Below are 21599 nucleotides of genomic sequence, written 5' to 3' on the forward strand. Positions count from 1 at the left end.
AGCAAGTCCTGTGGGGTGCTAAAGAACCAGAGAGGCCACTGCGACCAAGCAGGGACTGTGCCAACCAATTAAACATGGGAGCTGTGGGGTGCTTCAGCAGCAGAGAGGCCTGTGCGACCCAGTAGGGACTGTACCATCCAATAACCCATGGGACCCAATGGGTGCTGAAGCACCAAAGAGGCCCATATGACCCAGCAGGGACTGTGTTATCCAGTTTCCCCCAGAACCTGTGGGGTGCTGAAGCACCAGAGATACCTGTGTGACTCAACAGGCACTGTGCCATCAAGTATCCCAAGGGACCTGTGGGGTGCTGAAGCACCAGAGAGGCCTGTGCTACCCAGCAGGGACCACATGATCTAGTTACCCACGGGGTCTGTGGGGTGCTGAAGCACCAGAGAGGCCTGCGTGACCTAGCAGGGTCTGTGCCATCTAGTTACCCCTGGATATGTGAGGTGCTGAAGCACCAGAGAGGCCTGTGCGACCTAGAAACCCATAACATAGGCATAAAACCTGGTCCCCAGAGGGATTGTGTGATCTAGTTATCCGCAGGACCTACAGGGTGTGGGAGACCAGAAAAGCCTGTGGGACCCAGCAGTGCACAACATAGGCTTAGATGATGTGGAAAAGAAGTTGGAGTGAATAGAAGACACATAGATGATCTGCCAGGACCAAATGGGAATTGCAACTGAAATAAAGACAAATCCTTGAAAAAAAAGCAACAGAAAAGCAGCAGGACAGAACCATATAACCAGTGAAACTGTAGAATATATGGACACATGAGAGGGTGGCAGGCTGGGAACCCACAGACAGCAGCAGTCTTAGCTGTGAGCAGCGTCCTTGGGAAAAAGACCAAGCTCACTCCACAGTGCAGAAAGCCAGGACATAGCACTAAAATATCCATAGCCACTCACCTGGGTGCTACTGCAGATGAAGGGCAGACTGGGCTGAAAATCTGTGGGGACACCAGGGATGTGAAGGGCACTCAGAGTTTTTGCTGAGTTGTGGCCAAAAGGATGGTGGCAAGAGTGCTCCATCCCTGAGCTGTCGGGAATAGCAGCAGCCCCCCTACCCCCCGGAGATTCAGCCTTTTCCAGGTGAGGCAATAAAATAAAAATTGAGGCTCATTACAACCAACATCTATTCCACCCTCTGGAAATCCTCTTATGCAGAACACCAGGGCTACAGGGAAATAAGTAACTGAGACTACTAGTCTCCAGGTAAAAGCTAGGGGATAACTGAACATTTCCTGGGATTGCAAATCTATGCATGAAAGTAAGACTTGACCCTGGTGTTGAATGTGGGCCCACACAGGCTCAGGCTCATCCAAACCCAGTAGAGGGAGCCACAAACAGCAGAACAACAACACCAACAGGAAAAATTTGGAAGGCTCCAAAACCCACTGAGATAGCCAAAATGGTGAAACAAACAAACAAACAAACAAAAATTCCAAATGAAAGAACAAGAGAACTCTATCAAAGATGAGATCAATAAAATGCAGCTAAGCAAGTTATAAGAGGCAGAGTTCAGTGCCATGATCTTGAGGAAGCTCAACAGCATGAGTAAGGACATCAGCACCATGAGTAAATATATAGAAACATTGAAAACTAACCAACTGGAAATGAAGAAAGACATAGCAAAAAATAAGAACACATTGGAAGGACTAAACAGCAGAGTAGAGGAACCTGAGGACTGGATCAGTGAATTAGAAGACAGGGTAGAAAAAAATCAACTAATCAGAAAACCAAAGGGAAAAAAAATTAAAAATACAGGAAGATAGCTTAAGAGAATTATTAGACAACTGGAAACATAATGATATTTGCATCATAGGAGTCCCTGAAGAAGAAGAAAATGGGCAAGTGTTAGAGAATATATTTGAAAAAATAGTGACAGAAAACTTTCCTAACTTGGTGAAGGAAATGGCATTCAAGTTCAAGAAGCACAGAGAGCCCCAAGTAAGAAAACCCAAACAGGCCTACACCAAGACACATAGTAATTAAAATGCCAAAAATTAAAGACAAAGAGAGAATCCTAAAGGCGACAAGAGATAAGCAACAGGTTACCTACAAAGAAAACCCCATAAGGCTCTCAGCTGATGTCTCAACAGAAGCACTATAGGCCAGAAGAGAGTGGCATGAAATAATTAAGGTAATAAGAAACAAGGATCTGAATCCAAGACTACTCTACCCAGCAAGGCTATCATTCAAAATAGAAGGTCAAATAAAGAGGTTTCCAGAGAAAATGAGGCTAAGGGAATATATTAACACCAAACCACCACTGCAAGATATGCTAAAAGTGATGCTGTATTTAGTAGAAGAAATAGAAAGAAATAGAACCACACTAAACAAAAATGGCAATAAATAAGTATGTACCAATTATCACCTTTAATGTGAATAGTTTGAATACTCCAAAAATAAAAAGACACAGAGTAGCTGACTGGATAAGAAAGCATGACTCACATATATGTTGTTTACAAAAGACTCACCTCACAACAAAAGACTCACATAGGTTCAAAGTGAAGGAATGGAAAAAAATATTTCAAACAAACAAACAAACAAACAAAAATCTGGGGTAGCAATACTCATATTTGCTAAAGTAGATATCAAAATGAAGACCATAACTAGAGACAAAGAAGTCCACTACATAATATTGAAAGGATCTATCCAGCAGGAAGATATGACCTTGGTAAACTATATATGCACCCAATATAGGAGCACCAACATCTATTAATAAATATTTTAGAGGACTTCAAAGGAGAAATTGACAGCAATACAATCATAGCAGGGGACTTCAACACCCCACTGACATCACTGGACAGATCCTCTTGACAAAAAATTAACTAGGAAACACAGACTCTAAATGAAGCACTAGATCACATGGACTTAATAGATATCTACAGAGAATTACAGCCCAAAACTGCAGAATTCACATTCTTCTCAGGTGTACATATGACGTTCTCATAGATAGACCACATATCAGGGCATAAACTAAGTCTCTACAAGTTCAAGAAGATTGAAATCATATCAAGCATTTTCTCAGATCACAATGGCATGCAACTAGAAATCAACTGCAACAAGAACATGCAAAGACATTTGAAAACATGGAGGATAAATAGCATGTTATTGAACAATTAATGGGTTACCATGGAGATCAAGGAAGAATTTAAAAACTTCCTGGAAAACAATGAAAATGAACACACAACAACACAAAATCTATGGGATGCAGTGAAAGCAGTTCTGAGAAGGAAGTTCATAGCACTACAGGTCTACCTCAAGAAGCAAGAAAAATTTCTAACAGAATATCTAACTTAACAATGTAAAGAACTAGAAAGCAAATGAAAAGAAAACCCCAGAGGAAGTAGAAGGATGGAAATAGTAAAAAACAGAGCAGAAATAAATCACATGGAGACCAAAAATCAATGGAAAGGATCAATGAAACAAAGAGCTATTTTTTTTTTTTAAAAGATAAACAAGATTGATGGACCCTTTGCTAGACTCACCAAGAAACAAAGAGAGAGAACCCAAATACACAAAATCAGAAATGAAAGAGGAGAGGTAATAACTGACACCACAGAAATACAAAGGATTGTTAACAGATATTATGAACAATTATACGGCAACAAATTAGACAATCTAAGCGTAATGAACAAATTTCTAGAAATACATAGTTTCCCAAAGCTGAATCGGAAAGAGGTAGAAAACTTGAACACACCAATAACAACAAAAAAAATTGAAGATGTAATCAAGAGTCTCCCAGCAAACAAAAGCCCAGGCCCGGATGGTTTCATGGGGGAAATTTACCAAACATTCAAAGAAGAATGAATACCCATTCTCCTCAAACTATTTCAAAAAATTCAAGAAGAAGGAACACTTCCAAATTTGTTTTATTAGGCCAGCATAATTCTAATTCTGAAACCAGAAAATGAAACTACAAAGAAAGAAAATTACAAGCCAATATCCCTCATGAATGTAGATGCCAAAATCTTGAGCAAAATACTAGCAAATCAAATCCAGCAATACATCAAAAAATTATCCTCCATGAGCAAGTGGGATTCATCCCAGGGATGCAAGGCTAGTAGAATATTTTCAAATCAATAATTGTAATGCACCACATAAACAAAATGAAAAATAAACACCATATAATCATATCAATAGATGCAGAAAAAGCATTCGACAAAATCCAACACCCATTTCTGATAACAACGCTTAGTAATTTGGCAATAGAGGGATCATATCTCAATATTCCACAAATAAGTGAAATCATGTGATATTTGTCTTTCTCTGCTTGGCTTGCTTCACTTAGCATTATATTCTCCAGGTTCTTCCATGCCATCTCAAAGGATAAAAGATCTTTCTTTCTTACAGCTGCATAGTATTCCTTTGTGTACATGTACCACAGCTTTTTGATCCTCTCATCTACTGATTGACACTTGGGTTGTTTCCAAATCTTAGCTATTGTAAATAGTGTTGCTGTAATCATAGGGATACATATATTCTTTCTGATTGATCTTTCAGGCTTCTTAGGGTATATTCCTAAAAGTGGGATCACTGGGTCAAATGGCAATTCAATTTTTAATTTTTTGAAATAACATCATAATATTTTCCATAGTGGCTGCACCAGTCTGCACTCCCACCAGCAGTGTACTAGAATCTCCTTTTCTCCACACGGTCGCCAACACTTGTTGTTTGACAATTTTTTGATGGCAGTCATTCTGACAGTTGTGAGGTGATACCTAATAGTTATTTTAATTTACATCTCTCTGATAATTACTGATGTTGCGCACTTTTTCATATGTCTCTTGCTTATTTTTATGTCCTGTTTGGAGAGGTGTTTATTTAGTTCCTCTGCCAATTTATTTATTGGGTTCTTTGTCTTCCTTTTTTGAGTTGTATGAGCACTCTATATATTTTGAAAATTAACTCCTTATCTGATGTATCATTAGTGATTACGGTCTCCCATGTAGTGGGATCCCTTTTCATTTTGATGGTTGTTGCTTTTGCTGTGCAGAAGCTTTTGAGTTTGATTTAGTCCCATGTGTTCATTTTGTTTGTTTGTTTCTGTAGCCTTAGGTGTTTATCAGTGAAAATTCTGCTGCATGTAATGTGTTAGATTTAGTACCTTACATTTTCTTTTAGAATTTTTATGGATTCATGAGTTACATTTAATTCTTTTATCCATTTTCAGTTTATTCTTGTGTATGGTGTAAGTTGGTGTTCTAGCTTAATTTTTTATTTTTTTATTTTTTTATTTTTTATTTTTTGCAGTTTGCTATCCAATTTTCTAACACCATTTATTAAAGAGACTCTTTTGACTCCACTTTATGCTCTTGCCACCTATGTCAAATTTTAATAGAGCATATTGTCTGGGGTAAATTTCTGGGTTCTCTATTCTGTTCCATTAATCTACTTACCTGTGCTTGAGTCAATACCAGGCTGTATTAATTACAGTGACTTTGTAGTATAACCTGAAATTTGGTAATGAGATCTTGCCTACTTTGTCCTTATTTTTCAAGATTGTTGTGGTTAATGGGTTTTACTTTTTTTTTGGTTTCATATGAACTTTTGGAGTTTTTATTCTAGTTCTGTGAGGTATGTTATTGGTATTTTGATGGGGATTGCATTGAATCTATAGATTGCTTTGACTAGTAAAACATTTTTTTTCTTTTTTTATTAATTAATTTTTGTTACAGATGTTTCTCCTTTCTCCCCCAATGATTTCCCCCACCCCTGCCTCCCTGCCCTTTCCCCAGTGTGTTGTACCTGTCCACTGTTCATGCATACATGCATATAAGTTCTGTGGTTTATCTCTCCCCACCACCCCCCTCTTTAGAAGATTGTCAGTATGTACCCCACTTCCGTGTCTCTGGGAATACCCCATTCCTCAGACTGTTATGTTCATTATATTCCACAAATAAGTGAGATGATATGAAACTTGTCTTTCTCTGTTTGGCTTGATTCACATAGGATGATACTTTCCAGGTCCCTCCATGTAGTCTCAAAGAATGAGATCTTTCTTTCTTACAACTGCGTAGTACTCCATTCAGTATATGTACCACAGCTTTTTTATCCATTCGTCTACTGATGGACACTTGGGCAGTTTCCATATCTTAGCTATTGTAAATAGTGCTGCTACAAAGATGGGGGTACCTATATTCTTTCTGATTGATGCTTTAGGCTTCCTGGGGTATATTCCTAGAAGTGGGATCACTGGGTCAAATGGAATTTCAATTTTTAATTTTTTGAGGTAACACCATATTGTTTTCCATAGAGGCTGCACCACTCTGCATTGCCAACAGCAGTGGACTAGAGTCCCCTTTTCTCCACACCCTCGCCAACACTTGTTGTTTGATGATTTGTTGATGGCGGCCATTCTGACAGATGTGAGGTGATACCTCATTGTTGTTTTAATTTGCATCTCTCTGATGATTAGTGATAAAGAGCATTTCTTCATGTTTCTTATGCATTTGTATGTCCTGTTTGGACAGGTTTCTATTTAGTTCCTCTGCCCATTTTTTAATTTGATTCTTTGTCTTCCCTTTGTGGAGTTGTATGAGCACTATATATGTATTGGAAATTAACCCCTTATCTGATATATCATTGGATATTATGCTCTCCCATACAGTGAGTAGACTTTCCGTTTTGATGATTGTATCTTTTGCTGTGCAGAAGCTTTTGAGTTTGATGTAGTCACATGTGTTCATTTTCTCCTTTGTTTCTATTGCCTTAGGTGATGTGTCAATAGAATTTCAGCTGCATATGATGTCTGAAATTTTGTTGCCTACAGTCTCTTCTAGGATTTTTATGGATTCATGAGTTACATTTAAGTCTTTTTTCCATTATGAGTTTATTCATGTGTAGGGGGTAAGTTGATGGTCTAGTTTTATTTTTCTGCAAGTAGCTGTCCAATTTTCCCAGCACCATTTATTAAAGAGGCTGTCCGTACTCCACTGTATGCTCTTGCCAACTTTGTCAAATATTAATTGAGTATATTGCCTTGGGTCCATTTCTGGGTTCTCTGTTCTGTTTCACTGGTCTATATGCCTGTACTTGTGCCAGTACCAGGCTGTTTTGATTACAGTGGCTTTGTAGTATAACCTGAAATCTGGTATTGTGATCCTTCCAACTTTGATCTTCCTTTTCAAGAGTGCTGTGGCTCTTCGTGGTCATTTTTGGCTCCATATGAACTTTTGAAATAATTGTTCTTATTCTGCAAAGTATGTCGTTGGTATTTTGATGGGGATTGTGTTGAATCTATATATTGCTTTGGGTAATATGGACATTTTAATGATGTTCATTCTCCCACTCCATGAACAGGGTATGTGCTTCCACGTTTTATATTTTCCACTATTTCTTCTTTCAATAACCTGTAGTTTTCTGCAAATAGGTTCTTTATTTCTTTGTTTATGTTTATTCATAGGTATCTTTTTTTCCTGCAATGGTAAATGGGATTGTTTTCCTTTTTCTTTATTTATTTTTTTATCCTCACCCAAGGACATTTTTCCATTTTTTGTTCAGATAGAGTGGGAGGGAGAGAGAGGAACAGAGAGAGAGAGAGAGAAACATTGACGTGAAAGGGACACATCAAGTAGCTGCCACCCACATGACCAACCAGGGCGGGGGACAAACTGCAACCGAGGTGCATGCCCTTAGCGGGAACTGAACCCGGGTCCCTCTGGACCACAGGCTGACATTCTAACCGCTGAGCCAAACTGGCCAGGGCGGGATTGTTTTCTTAGTTTCTCTTTCTGTGAGTTCATCATTGGTGTATAAGAATGCCATTGATTTCTTGACTTTAATTTTGTATCCTGATACTTTGCCAAATTCATTTATTAAGTCTAGTAAACTTTTGATGGAGTCTTTGGGTTTTTTATGTACAGTATTATGTCATCTGCAAATAATGGCAATTTCACTTCCTCCTTTTCAGTTTGGATCCTTTTTATTTTTTCTTCCTGTTTGATTGCTGTGGCTAAGACTTCCAGTCTATGTTAAATAAGAGTGGTGAAAGTGGGCATCTTTGCCTTGTTCCTGTTCTTAAGGGAAATGCTTTTATTTTTTGCCCATTGAGTATGATGTTGGCTGTTGGTCTTTCATATATGGCCTTTATTATGTCTAGATATGATCCCTCTATTCCCAAACTGCTGAGCATTTTTATCAGAAATGGATGCTGGATTTTGTCAAAGGCTTTTTCAGCATCTATTGATACCATCATGTGGTTTTTATTCTTCATTTTATTCATGTGGTGTATCACATTTATTGATTCGCAAATATTGTACCATCCTTGCATCCCTGTGATGAATCCCACTTGGCCATGGTTGGTAATATTTATGGTGTATGGCTGGATCCGATATGCAAGTATTTTGTTCAGGACTTTGGCATCTACGTTCATCAAGGATATTGGCCTGTAGTTTTCTTTCTTTGTTGTGTCTTTTTCTGGTTTTGGAATTAGAATTATGCTGGCTTCACAAAAAGAGTTTGGATGTTTTCCTTCTTCCTGAATTTTTTGAAATAGTTTGATGAGAATGGGTGTTAGTTCTTCTTTGAATGTTCGATAAAACTCCCCCGTGAAGCCCTCTGGGCCTGGGCTTTTGTTTGCTGGGAGAATCTTGATTATATCTTCAATTTCTTCTGTTGTTATTGGTCCGTTCAAGTTTTCTACGTCTTCCTGATCCAGGTTTGGGAGACTATGTGTTTGTAGAAATTTGTCCATTTTGTTTAGATTGTTGAATTTGTTGCCATATAATTGTTCATAGTAGTTGTTAACGATCTTTTGTATTTCTGTGGTGTCAGTTCTTAACTCTCCTCTTTCATTTCTGATTTTGTGTATTTGGGTTCTCCCTCTTTGTTTCTTGGTGAGTCTAGCTAAGGGTCCATCAATCTTGTTTATCTTTTCGAAAAACCAGCGCTTTGTTTTATTGATCCTTTGCATTTTTATTGGTCTCTATGCCATTTATTTCTGCTGTGATCTTTACTATTTTCTTCCATCTACTTGCTTTGGGGTTTTCTTTTTGTTTGCTGTCTAGTTCTTTAAGTTGTGAATTTAGATAGTCTATTAGAGATTTTTCTTGTTTTTTTTTTTTTTTTTTTTTTTTTGAGGTAGGCCTGTAGTGCTATGAACTTCCCTCTCAGAACTGCTTTCACTGCATCCCATAGATTTTGTGTTGTTGTGTATTCATTTTCATTGGATTCCAGGAAGTTTTTGATTTCTTCTTCGATCTCCATGGTGACCCATTCATATTTAATAACATGCTATTTAGCTTCCATGTGTTTAAATGTCTTTGTATGTTCTTGTTGCAATTGATTTCTAGTTTCATGCCATTGTGATCTGAGAAGATGCTTGATATGATTTCAATCTTCTTGAACTTGTAGAGACTTAGTTTGTGACCTAACATGTGGTCTGTCTTTGAGAATGTCCCATGTGCACTTGAAAAGAATGTGAATTCTGTAGTTTTGGGGTGTAGTCCTCTGTAGATATCTATTAAATCCATTTGGTCTCGTGCTTCATTTAGAGTCTCTGTTTCCTTGCTAATATTTTGTTTAGAGGATGTATGCAGTGATGTCAGTGAGGTGTTGAAGTCCCCTGCTATGATTGTATTGCTATCGATTTCTCTTTTGTAGTCCTCCAGAAGTGTTTTAATATATTTTGGTGCTCCTATATTGGGTGCTTATATGTTTATTAAGGTTATATCTTCCTGTTGGCTAGATCCTTTCAATATTATGTAGTGGCCTTCTTTGTCTCTAATTATGGCCTTCATTCTGAAATCTATTTTATCAGATATAAGTATTGCTACTCCAGCTTTTTTTTCTTTTCCGTTTGCTTGAAAGATTTTTTTCCATCCCTTCACTTTCAATGTATGTGAGTGTTTTGTTGTGAGGTGGGTCTCTTGTAAACAACATATAGATGAGTCATGCTTTTTTATCCAATCAGCTACATTGTGTCTTTTTATGGGAGCATTCGGTCCATTTACATTTAAGGTGATTATTGGTATATACTTATTTATTGCCATTTTTGTTTAGTGTGCTTCTATTTTTCTTCCCAATTCTCCTGGGAAATACAGCAGTCCTTTTAACATTTCTTGCAGTGCTGCTTTGGTGCTAATGTTTTCCCTTAGACTTTTTTTTTGTCTGGGAAGCTCTTTATTTGACCTTCTATTTTGAATAATAGCCTTGCTGGGTAGAGTAATCTTGGATTCAGATCCTTGTTTTTCATGACCTCCATTACTTCATGCCATTCCCTTCTGGCCTGTAGTGTTTCTTATGATAAGTCAGCTGAGAACCTTAATGGGTTTCCTTTGTAGGTAACCTGTTCCATATCTCTTGCTGCTTTTAGGATTCTCTCTTTGTCTTTTATTTTTGGCCATTTGATTACTATGTGTCTTGGTGTGGGCCTTTTGGATTCTTCTTACTTGGGGCTCTCTGTGCTTCTTGAAATTGAATGCCTTCTTCCTTCACCAAATTAGGGAAGTTTTCTGTCACTATTTCTTTGAATATATTCTCTAACCCTTGCTTATGTTCTTCTTCTTCAGTTACTCCTATGATGCAAATATTATTCTGTTTCCAGTTGTCCCACAGTTCTCTTAAGCTGTCTTCAGGTTTTTTAATCGTTTTTTCCTTTTGTTTTTCTGATTGGTTGATTATTTCTAGCCTTTCTTCTAATTCATCGATCTGGTCCATAGCTTCCCCTACTCTGCTCTTTAGACCTTCCAATGTGTTTTTTGTTTCTGATATGTCAGTCTTCATTTCTTCCTGTTGGTTTTTAATTTGCAACTGGTTGATTTTCAACATTTCTATGTCTTTACTCATGGTGCTCATGTCCTTACACATGCTGTTGAGCTTCCTTAACATCATGGCTCTATATTCTAGTTCTGTTAACTTGCTTAAGTTGACCTCATTTATCTCATCTTCCGTAGAGGTCTCTTGTTCTTTCATTTGGCTTTTGTTTCTGTTTTTCAACATTTTGGCTATTACAGTGGGCTTTGGAGTCTGCCTAATTTTCCCTGTGTTTGTTGGTGTTCTGCTGTTTGTGGCTCCCTCTCCTTGTTTGTATGAGTCAGCGAGGACCCATTTTGAACACCACCGTCAAGTCTTTGCTTTTCTGGTTAGTGTTGCTAGCCCAGGGAATGGTAGTTATCTGCTAGCTTTTTTTGCCTGGAGGCTATTACTAGAGGTGACCTGCAGACCCTTGGTTTCTGAGTTGCCTATAAAACTCCCTCAGGTACTCAGTGTAAGAGGATTTCCCGAGGGTGGGGTAGCTGCTGGATGTTAATTGGCCTCAATTAGCATTTCAGTGGCCACCAGGTGGGGTTGAATCTCTGACGGATGGGCCTCTGCCTCTCCCCAGGGCCCTGTGAAGGAGTAAAATGACCACAGTCCTGTGTGGTTGCACTCAGCGATAGCTCTTAGCCTTCTATAAAACCTGAGTGTCCCCACACAGTTCCAGTCCAGTCTGCGTTCCCTCTGCCGGAGCCCAAGGTGAGTGGCTGCTACCAATTTAGTCTCTGTCTAGACTCTGCGTCGTGGAGCCACCTGGGATTTTTAACCCAAGGGCGCTGCTTACAGCCTAATGTGGCCACAGCTGTGGCACCAGCCGAGGGCGTTGCACTCAGCAGAAACCCCAGGACTATGCCTCATTATTGGGACACTGCCGAGGTGGCAGCAGCTTCCTGCAGAGTCCCCTGGTCCCCCCGAGTTGGTGTGGCACCTGCCGAGGGCTTAGCACACAGAGTTCGCAGGACTCAGCCTTGGTAGCAGCATCCCACTGAGTTTCCTGGTCTTAGCCAGTCCGTGCCATTCCATGTGGCACTAGCAGAGGGCTTAGCAGGCAGCTGAGTTCGCAGGACTCATGTGGGGTTGCAGCTGACATGGCAGCAGCAACTTCCCTTTGAGGTTACTGGTACCCCCCCAGGCCGCTGCATACCGTGGTCTCCCGGCCCCCTCTCGCATCCTCGCAAGCCTACCAGGATTGAGTCGGTGTCCCTGGTTATGTTGTCCTCCAAGTTGTTTTTCGGTTGCCCCTTCCTGAAGATTTGCCTTTATTTTTGTTGTAAATCCAGTTTGGTCCTGGGAGATGGTTTGTGTAGCTCCATTCACTCCGCCGCCATTTTTTCCTCCTCTCAGTAGTAAAACATTAAAATGATGTTAATGTTTTCAATCCATGAACAAGGTGATGCTCCACTTTTTTATATCTTCATCTATTTTTTTTTTCAATGACCTAGTTTTCTGTGAAGTGGTTCTTTAATTTTGGTTAAGTTTATTTTTAGGTATCTTAATTTTTTTACTGCAATGGTAAATGGGATTTGCTTTTTAGTTTCTCTTTCTGTGATTTCATCATTGGTGTATTAGAATGCTGTCAATTTCTTGAAGTTAATTTTGTATCCTACTACTTTTCAAAATTCATTTATTAAGTCTCGTAGATTTTTGATGGAGTCTTTAGGGTTTTCTGTGTACAAAATCATGTCATCTGCAAATAATGACATTTCACTTCCTCCTTTCCAATTTGGATCCCCTTTATGTATTTTTTTCATGTCTAATTGCTGTGGCTAAGACTTCCAGTACTTTGTTAAATAAGAATGGTCAATGTGGGCATTCTTCTTTTGTTCCTGTTCTTAAGGGGAATGCTTTAGTTTTTGACCATTGAGTATGAAGGTGACTGTATGATTTTATCTATGGCCTTTATTATGGTGAGATATGATTGCTGAGGTAAATTTTATTATGTGTGATCACCTGTATAGAAACCTACACAATTTGTTGGTCATCAATCATAGTTAGTCAGTGGAGCAATCCTACACATGAATGGGCCAGAAGCAATCAAAACTCAGTTACAACAGGAGGCCCCATTTAACTTGCACAAGAGACATTCTTAGAACACCCCTGTGTGGTTATCAGAGAGATTATACTACTGGGTCCCATATGTCACTTATTACAAAAGGCCACCCTACCAAGACTGGGAGTCATAGCAGATCTTACAGAAAAAAAAAAAAAAAAACACAAACAGGTAGCCAAAATGGGAGACAATGATACAGGTCCCAAATAAAGCAAAAAATATAATTCTACATAAGAAGGCCTAAATGAAGCAGAAATAAACAATTTATTAGAAATAGAGGTCAGGGTAATAATTACAAGGATGCTCAACAGCAGGAAAAAAGGTATAGCAGTCATATTAAAAGACCAATCCAAAATAACAAATAGCATATCTGAAATAAATAATACACTGAAAGGAATAAAGAGCAGGCTCAAGAAACAGAGGATCAAATCAGAGATTTGGAAGACACGGTAGAAAAAAAATTAATCAATCAGAGCAGAAAAGGAAAAAACAACAACAAACAAAAAAAAACAACAACAACATAGCCCTGGCTAGTGTGGCTCAGTTGGTTGGACATAGTCACACACACTGAAAGGTTGCAGGTTCAATTGCTTGTCAGAACACATGCCTAGGTTGCATCCTCAATCCCCTGTATGGAGTGTCTATGAGGCAGCCAATTAATGTTTTTCTTTCACATCAATCTTTATCTCTCTCCCCCTTAATTTTCTTCTCTCTGAAACTCCATGAAAATATTTTATTTATTAATTTAAATATTTATTAAAATATTTTTTATTAATTTATTTTTGTTACAGATGTTTCTTCTTTTATTCCCCCACTGATATTTTTTTAAAAAGACTTTAACAATTAGGATAGTTTATGAGACATTTGGGACAATATCAAGCATACCAACACCTGTGTAATAGCAGTGCTACAAGGAGAAAAGAAATAGCAAGATATTAAAAATATATTTGAAGGAAAATGTCAGAAAAATTTCTTAACCTGGTGAAGAAAAAAGACATACAAGTTTACCAAGTGCAGAGTTCCAAACAAAATGAACCCAAAGAGGCCCACACCAAGACACATCATAAGTAAAATGCCAAAAGTTAAAGACAAAGAGATAATCTTAAAAACTATAAGAGAAAGAGAGTCAGTTACCTATAAGGTAAATATTTCTGATGTCTCAACAGAAATATTTCAAGGCTGAAGAGAATGGCATAAAATATTAAAGTTTTTTTTTTTTTCTTTAATTCTCACCCAAGGATATTTTTCCATTTATCTTCAGATAGAGTAGGAATGGGATTGGGGGGAATGGGGAGAGAAACATTGACATGAGAGAGACACATCAATTGGTTGCCTTCTTTATGACCCAACCAGGGCTAGAGGTGAACCACAACCAAGGTATGTGCCCTTGACCATTATCAAACCCATGACTCTTTAGTTCACAGGCCAATGCTCTATCTGCTGAGCCAAACTGGCCAGGGCAAAATATTAAAGGTTTTTATAAAATAAGGACCTACTACTTTGCCCATGAAGGCTATAATTTAAATTTTAAAAGGAAATAAAGAGCTTCCCAGACAAGGAAAAGCTAAAAGAGTTTGTTACATCAAACCAGCATTACAAAAATTGTTTAAGGGCATGCTTGCAGAAGTGGAAGAATAGGAATAGGAATAGGAATAAGAATAGGAATAGGAATAGGAATAGGAAAAGGAAAAGGAAAAGGAAAAGGAAAAGGAAAAGGAAAAGGAATAGCAATAGCAATAGCAATAGCAATAGGAATAAGAATAGGAATAGGAATAGGAATAAGAATAAAAGGATAAGAATCAGAATAGGAATAAGAATAAGAATAAAGGAATAAGAATAATAAAAGAATAAGAATAAGAAAAGACTAAAAGAATAAGAATAGGACTAGGACTAAGAATAAGAATAAGAATAAGAATAAGAATAAGAATAAGAATAAGAATAAGAATAAAAGAATAAGAATAAGAATAAGAATAAGAATAAGAATAAGAATAAGAATAAGAATAAGAATAAGAATAAGAGAATAAGAATAAGAAGGCCATGGCCAGTTTGGCTCAGCAGTTAAAGCATTAGCCCACAGACCAATGAGTTGCAGGTTTGATTTTGGTCAAGAGCATATACCGCAGTGGTGGTTCATTCCTAACACTGGTTGGGTCCTGTGGGAGGCAACTAATGGTTGTGTCTCTCTCACATGGATGTTTCTCTCTCTCCCTCCCTCTCTCTTCCTCTCTATCTGATGACACACAGAAAAAAAAATATTCTTGGGTGAGAATTAACAACAACAGCAAAAAAAAGAATAGAAGAAGTGAAGGAGAAGGAGGAAAAAAAAGAGGAACATAGTTAAAAAATAAAATGACAATAGATATGTACCTGTCAATAGTCACTTTAAATGTAAATGGCTTAAATGCTCCAATAAAAAAACATAATGTAAGTGAAGAAAAATAAAACAAGATCCATATACATGCTGTCTTTAAGAGATCAACCTCAGAATTTAAGATACACACAGACTTAAGGTGAAGGGATGGAAAAAATATTTTATGCAACAGGAGGAATAAAAAAGTTGGATAGCATCACTTATATGGCAAAATAGTCTTAAAAACCAAAGATAAAGTACGAGACAAAGAATAACATTACATAATGAAAAAGGAATCTATCTAACAAAGAAAATATGACCCTTGTAAACATTTATTGACCCAACATAGGAGTACCTAAATATATAAAACAAATCTTGATAGACATACAATGAGAGGTTAGCAGTAATACTGTTATAAAGGGGAATTTCAATATTCCATTAACATCAATGGATAGACCTTCCAGACAGAAAATAAATAAGGAAATGATGGTCTTAAATGACACACTAGATCAGGTAGATTTAGTGATATCTTTAGAACATTCCACCCCAAAACAACAGAATATACATTTCTTTCAAGTGTACATGGAACACTTTCTAGGATAAACTACATGTTAGGACACAAAATAAGTCTCAACAAATTTCAAAAAATTGAAGTCATATCAAGCATCTCTATAATAATAACACTGTAAAACTTTAAATAAATCACAAAAAGAAAACTCAAAAACACACTAAATGTTAATGAATAATAAATGGAATAACAATGAGATCAAGAAATATATCAAAAGATACCTTGAAATGAATAAAAATAAGAACAAAACAATTTATAATGTGTAGGATACAGTGAAAGCTGTTCTAAGAGGAAAACTTATAGCATCACTTCCTAGCTCAAGAAAAGAACAAACAAAAAATGCTCAAAAAATAAACAGTTTAACTTTTATACTTACAGGGACTTGAAATAAAAAACAATAAACAAAGCCAAGAGTGAGTTGAAGAAAGGACATAATAAAGACCAGAGCAGAAATATATAAAATAGAGTCTGGAAAAACAATACAAAATGTCAATGAAATGAAGACCTGCTTCTTTGAAAAGATAAACATAATTGACAAACCTTTAACAAGACTCATCAAAAAAAAAAAAAAAAAAGAGAGAGAAGACCCAAATAAATAAAGTCAGAAATGTAAGAGAAGTAACAACCAACTCCAAAATACAAAGGACTGTAAGAAAACATAACAAAATCTATGTGTCAACAAATTGTACAATCTAGAGAAATGGCTAAACTCCTAGAAATACAATATTCTAAAACTAAATTAGAAAGAATTATAAAATTTTAATATGTACATTACAACTAGTAAAATTAAAGGAGTAATTTTTTAAAAGTACCAACAAACATAAACCGTGAACCTGATGGATTTACAGGTAAATTTTGGTTTTATCAAAATGTTTAACAAACTATTCCAAAAAATTCAGGAGAAGGGAAGATTTTTTAAAAATATTTTTTTTTTCTTTAATGATTTTAGAAAGAGGAAAAGGGAGAGGGATATAGAAACACTGATGAGAGAAGACATCAATAGACCACCTCCTACATTTCCCCCATTGGGGATTGGACCCATAACTTGGGCATTTGACCTGACTGGAAATTGACCTGGCAACCTTTTGGTGCATGGGTAGATGCTCAACCACTGAGCCACACTGGCTGGGCTAGAAAGAAAGATTTTTAAGCTCCTTTTATGAGGCCAGCATTATCCGAATTCCAACACCAGATAAAGACACTATGAGGAAAGAACATTAGAAGCAAATATCCCTGATGAATATGGATGTTAAAATTCTCAACAAAATATCAGCAAACCAAATCCAGCAATACATTAAAATATCATACACCATGATCAAATGGGATTTATTCTGGGAATGCAAGGTTCATACAATATCCACATAACGACAAACATGATAAACCACATAAACAAATTGAAGTATAAAAACCACATGATCATATAGATAGATGGAGATAAAGCATTTAATAATATTCAATGGCCATTTATAATTAAAAAAAAACCTCTCAGCAAATTAGTAATAGAGAGAACATATCTTAATGTAATAAAGGTCATATATGACAAACACCAACATTATACTTGATGGACAAAAACTATAAGTGTTCCCTTTAAGACTGGGAATAACGCAGAGATATTTGCTTTAACACTCTTATTCAACATACAATAGTAATGGAATTTCTAGCCACAGCAATCAGACAAGACAAAGAAATAAAGGACACCCACATTGGAAATGAAGTAAAACTATCATTATTTGCAGATGACATAATATGGAAAACCCTAATATATGGAAAATCCTAATATTCCACCAAAGAAACTTCTAAAACTGATAAATGAATTCAAAAAAGTAGCAGGATACAAAACAAGTATTCAAAAATCACTTGCATTTTTTTACAACAATAATGAATAATCACAAGGAGAAACTGAAAGAAAAATCACATTAACAATTGCTTCAAAAATAATAAGATACTTAGAAATAAATGTAACCAAGAATTTAAAAGACCTGTACTCAGAAAATTATAAGACACTAAAGAACAAATTGAGGAAGATAAAAATAAGGTAAAGCATATACCATGTTCATGGATAGAAAGAATTAAAATCATTAAAATGTCCATACTACCCAAAGCAATCTACAGATTAAATAAAATCTCTATCAAGATACCAATGGAATATTTCACAGAACTAGAACAAATATTTCAAACATTTGTATGGAACAACAAATGACTGTGAATAGCATTAGTGATCTTGAGAAAGAATATAAGGTTAGAGGAATCATCCTAACTGATATCAAACTATATTCAAAGGCCACAGTAATTAAAACAGCATGGTAACTGGCATAAAAATAAACATAGATTAATGAAAGAGAATAGAAAAACTAGAAATTAATCTTCACATTATGTTCAATTAATATTTGACAAAGGAGGCAAAAACATACAATGGACTAAAGATAGCCTATTCAATAAACACTGTTGGTAAAATTGGACATATACATGCAAAGGAAGGAAGGAAGGAAGGAAGGAAGGAAGGAAGGAAGGAAGGAAGGAAGGAAGGAAGGAAGGAAGGAAGGAAGGAAGAAAGGAAGGACCCACCTGCTTACACCACACATAAGAATAAACTCAAAATGGATTAAAGGCCTAAATGTTAGACTCCAAATCACAAAAATTTTAGAAATAAATATAGGAAGTAAAATCTTGGATGTTTCTCATAGCCACATTTTTTCTGATGTATCTTCTTGGGCAAGGGAACAAAAAGAAACAGTATAAAAATGGGACTATATCAAAATCAAAAGTTTTTGCACAGCTAAAGAAACCATCAACAAAATGAAAAGACAATCTACTGATGGGAAAACGTTATTCACCAATGATACATATGATAAGAGGTTAATATCCAAAATATATACAGAACTTATAAAACTTAACACCAAAGAAACAAACAATTAAATTTAAAAACTGCCAAAAGATCTGAATAGACACTTCTGAAAAGAGGACATACAGATAGCTAATAGACATATGAAAGGGTGCTCAAAGTCACTAATCATCAAAGAAATGCAAATTAAAACTACAATGAGGTATCACCTCACACCTGTCAGAAAGGCTATCATCAATAAATCAAAAACAACAAGTGATGGCAAGGATGTGGATAAAAGAGAATCCTTGTGCACTGTTGGTATGAAATGTAGATTTGTTCAGCTACTGTGGATAGCAATATGGGGTCACTTCAGAAAATTAAAAATGGGACAGCAATATGACCCAGTACCCAGTGAGTTCTCTTCTGAGAATTTATCTGGGAAAAAAAACAAAACGCTAATTTGAAATATATACACACACACACACACACACACACACACACACACACACACACCTATGTTCATTGTAGCATTATTTACAAAAGCCAGGATTTGGAAATAGCCCCAATGTCCATCAGTAGGTTAGTGCATAAAGAAGCAGTGGTACATTTACACAATAAAATATTACTCCACTGTGAAAAGGAAGAAAAATGTATTCTATGTGACAGCATAGATGGACCTAGAAAACATTGTGGTAAGAAAAATAAGTGAGTCAGAGAAATGCAAGTACATATTATTTCGCTCATGTGTCAAATTTAATGAAGCTTTAACACCTAATTTTTTAATGCCATTTTTTTCCCCTTTACATTGAGGTTGGGTGGTTGCTCCAGCTTCTTCCACAGCTTCACATGGCTTTGGGGTGGTGTAAATTTCCATATTGTTTCTAGAACTGCAGCAGTTCCTGGGACTTTAGGAGATAGATTTAGAGTGTTTAAAAGACATTTTTCCTTTTTTTTTCTACCTGAGTTTTACTCTCTGGGAGGGGAGTGAGATCTTTCCCTCCTCTTTGAACCATTAACTCATTGCCTTTCTTGGATGCATCCTTGTCATGCAGAGACATAAAAGCCTGTACATAAGGTATCTAACACCATTTTCTAGACCTTTGTCAAAATAATTCTAACTGTAAGAATATATAGTAATTTAGGGATCCATTCAGGAACCATCATTCTTCTGACCCTAATGTATACATTGGCTGGACTTTATTACAATAAAAAATAATCTTCTTTTTCATTGGCTCTAACCATAGGTAAACCATTTGGCTAAAATGCATCCAAGTGGGCTTCCTTTTGGTACAGACAGCACTGCTTTCATGGTTACTAGACAAGGAAAGAGCCACTGACATGAAAAAGACCATTTTTACAGATTAGTGTGATATTACCACAAGATAAACTAAAAAAATCAACAAAGAAGACCAAGATCAACATACCCCACAAAATATATGCAATCAGAAAAACATTCAGGACCCAAAAATACATATACAATCAGACCAGACCAAGTACTCTTAAGAGATCCTCTTTCAGTGGGCTTGGCCAATGCCTTTCCACATGCCAAGCAACATCAACTGATTTCTAGGGCAACCCAGGAAGTTCAAAAAAACCCAGATGGCAGTGAACAGAGCTTTTTCTGGTCATGCACATCAGGGATTTAGCCAGTCACAGGTTTATCAGCCCACCAAATAGCAGTTTATTTTCATAGCTAAGCATGGTAGGTGACCAAACTGAGAAAGAGTGAGGAATAGTCCTCAACTGAATTTACTCAGTAGCTGCTAGGGACTCCCAGAGCCTTACTGGGAGCACTCTCTTCCTCCTGGCTGACTACCAAATGCTGAAGTCAAAGGCAAGTTTGGTTGCATACTAAAACAAAAGCCAAACTTGTGAAAGAGGTACTAGTGAGAAGGCAAGTGTTTTACTTAAATGCCAGCAACATAAAAAGACGGTATTTATGTCCTCAAAAACCCATCTTAACATCCCATTAAAGACAGGGGTTTTCATAGGGAGGGAGAAGGAAAGCAAAACAAAGAGATCAGGTGAAGAGGCTGTGGACATGCAGGCAGTTTCCTGGTGGTCCTAATATGGGTCTTTATTGCAGAATATGGGTCTTTAACAGAAACTGGTAAGTGTCAGTCAAAATCTTGGAGTTGGAAAATATGCATCAATGAGAGTCATGATCAAGTCCATTCCTATACAAATAGGAACCAGAATTATTGATGCCTACAGTATGGTTATAAAAACAAAAACAACTTTTATTTATTTATTTTTCTTTAATTAATTCTTTTTTTTCTTTGTTACAGATGTTTCTCTTTTTCCCCCCACTGATTCCACACTTTCCGTCCCTCCCCGCCATGTTCACCAGCTTTATTGTCCATGTCCATTGTTCATGCATATATGCATATAAGTTCTGTGGTTTATCTCTCCCCCGCCACCCTCTCTTCTGGGGATTGTCAGTCTGTACCCCACTTCCATGTCTCTGGGACTACACCATTCCTCAGATTGTTATGTTCATTATATTCCACAAATAAGAGAGATCATATGATACTTGTCTTTCTCTGTTTGGCTTGTTTCTCTTAAGATGACACTTTCCAGGTCCCTCCATGTCATTTCAAAGGATAAGAGATCTTTCTTTCTTTTAGCTACATAGTACTCCATTGTGTATATGTACCACTACTTTCTTATCCATTCATATACTGATAGACATTTGGGCTGTTTCCAGATCTTAGCTATTCTAAATAATGCTGCTACAAACATGGAGGTACATATATTCTTTCTGATTGGTGTTTCAGGCTTCTCAGGGTATATTCCTAGAAGTGGGATCACTGGGTCCAATGACAGTTCAATTTTTAATTTTTTGAGGTAACATCATATTGTTTTCCATACTGGCTGCACCAGTCTGCATTCCCTCCAGCAGTGTACTAGAGTCCCCTTTTCTCCACACCCTCACCAGCACTTCTTGTTTGATGATTTGTTGATGGCGGCCATTCTGACAGGTGTGAGGTGATACCTCATTGTTGTTTTAATTTGCATCTCTCTGATGATTTCTGATGTTG

This window comes from Molossus molossus, unplaced genomic scaffold (genome assembly GCF_014108415.1).
Source record: "Molossus molossus isolate mMolMol1 unplaced genomic scaffold, mMolMol1.p scaffold_m16_p_7, whole genome shotgun sequence".
Lineage (NCBI taxonomy): Eukaryota > Metazoa > Chordata > Mammalia > Chiroptera > Molossidae > Molossus > Molossus molossus.